This window comes from Gekko japonicus, unplaced genomic scaffold (genome assembly GCF_001447785.1).
Source record: "Gekko japonicus isolate JY-2015 unplaced genomic scaffold, Gekko_japonicus_V1.1 scaffold28, whole genome shotgun sequence".
Classification (NCBI taxonomy): domain Eukaryota; kingdom Metazoa; phylum Chordata; class Lepidosauria; order Squamata; family Gekkonidae; genus Gekko; species Gekko japonicus.
In genome coordinates this window covers 2114110-2116351 of record NW_015177010.1, presented here as the reverse complement: position 1 = coordinate 2116351, position 2242 = coordinate 2114110, and the positions used below count along the sequence as shown (strand labels likewise).

Sequence of the window (2242 nt, the reverse complement as noted above, 5' to 3'; positions counted from 1 at the left end):
GCCGCGTGCTGCGTCCGTAATGGAACCAGCGCCGCCGACCGGGACAAGTGTTGGAGATCGGGTGTACAAAACGTACCTTAAGCGAGGCCTTCGGACCACCAATGAACAGTGAGTCGAGTTAAAACAAAATGCTGGGAATTTAAAAGAAAGCCCCCTGGGAACAACGAGACGAGCGAGCAGGGGAGGGGCCCCTCCCATACACATAAATAGAACAGCTTTTTGCCAAGGGTGAGCTGAAGCAAAAGCATTGAAATATGTTTTTTAAAAATAAACCAGAGCGCTAATAAGCGTTTGGGCGAATTTTAGAGGCTTTAGCAAGTTCTTATAAAAGTAAACAATCCACAAACATGGTGTGGAAAAAACCAGATAAAGACAAACAAGCAAAAATGAAACCACCGGGGAGTATGAGCCCCCGACCGGAAGATACCACCAAATTTTCTAAACTGTTAGCAGACTCTTTGTGTCCTCTACTGGACCAGATGACGAATATCAATCAACAGCTGACAGCTTTAAACCAGAATCTTGCAGCTCAGCAGCTCCAATTGACTGAAACTACGAAAAAGATGGAGCAAACAGCTGAGAAAGTGAAGGAAATGGATGCCAAATCTAAAAAGGTTAAGAAAAAGGTTCAAATGCTGGAAAAGAAGCAAGCTTCAGACGAATTTCAACTTTTGCAGCTACAAATGGAGAAAGCTAACCTAGTCCTCCGGTTCCAAGTGGTCCCAGAAGCAAAAGAGGAGAATCTAAAACAACTTTTGAGCGACGCACTAGCTCCAGTTACAGATTTAAAAGTGGAATACCTTGTAAGCGAAATGGATGTGGTTTACAGAGCCTATTCCGTTTATATCAAGAAAAATAATCTGCCTGGGGAGATAGTGGCTAGATTCTCGAAGAGACATGTGAGGGATCAAATCCTGAAAGCAACCACAGGGATGCCCTTGAAAATTGGAGGCAACACCCTCATTTTTTTTTGGAGAAAGCAAATTTGGTCCTACGATTCCAAGGGGTCCCAGAATCAAAAGGTGAGAATCTAAAGCAACTCCTGAGTGAAGCATTAGCCCCAGTTACAGATTTGAAAGCAGAGTATCTTGCAAGTGAAATGGATGTGGTCTATAGGTTCTATTCCGTGTACATCAAAAAGAATAATCTGCCTGGGGAAATCGTGGCTAGATTCTCAAAGCGACACGTGAGGAATTCTATCCTGAAAGCAACAACAGGAACACCCTTGAAAATTGGAGGCAACACCATCAGGATTCTAAAAGACACTCCATTTAAAATAAGGAAGAAGAGGAAGAAGTATAAAGATTTGATTCTGTTTTTACAAACAAACAGCATTTCCTACAGACAGTTTACCCCCGAAGGTGTCATTTTCAAACTGCAGGACAAAAAAGAAAAAAATGACTCTGTTTCTAAAGCACGTGAGTTCCTGAGACTGCAACTGGGAGAGTCAGGTGAGGACAGCAAGGAAGAAGAAGACAGCAAACTTAGTGATGAAATTAACTCTGCTACTTCCGACGAGGACTTCCGACGAGGACTCTGCTTCCGAAAAGGGGGTGGCACCCCTCAAACGAGAATACCAATTGAGGATTAGAAAAGACAAAACAAAATGAAGGCTGAAGAACTCTGAATGGTACCTTGAAGCTTTTAACAATGCTCTTATGATTTTCTTTAAACAGTTTAATTAATGGTTTTAAAGAGAAATAAAATATCTTAATTGACCATGTTCAATGTAATCTTAGCATTTTAGACTAACACTGATACAAGCTTTTGTAATGATCTCCTATACTTGGGGTTTAAGTGGTTTTCTTTCCTTTCTCCCATAGTTGTAATTCCCCATTCCCTTTTTCATTGTAGTCTATAGAAAAATGCAATAAAAATCCCCTTCGGGGGGCAAAAAAAAGAGAGACTATGGTTCAGATAACAGTGGATGAGGAGGGCTGTTTTATGTAGCACCCCCTACCACACGCCACCGTCAAACATTTTAAAAAGCAAGTATTTCATAATGTAGGCCATACAGGAACAGGTGCTTGGCTGAATGCACATGAACTGGGGAATTAACGTGCACACAAAGTCAACATCCATAAATTTGCTACCCCTGGATACAGAGGATTTACTGGTGGCTAACATCCTCCAATTTCACACAACTGCCACGAGGCATACCATGAGATTCCCACACAGAATGGCTACATTACACCTTGCTTCCCTATGCAAGTGCTAGCAGCCTCCAAGGAAATGTAACACT

General features: G+C 41.9%; 1 protein-coding gene across 2 annotated transcripts in view; it reads right to left on the bottom strand.

Moving 5' to 3' along the window:
• Positions 1 to 2242, bottom strand: part of APPL2 (adaptor protein, phosphotyrosine interaction, PH domain and leucine zipper containing 2) — a 45656-nt gene that overhangs the window by 34375 nt on the left and 9039 nt on the right. The window lies entirely within an intron of this gene.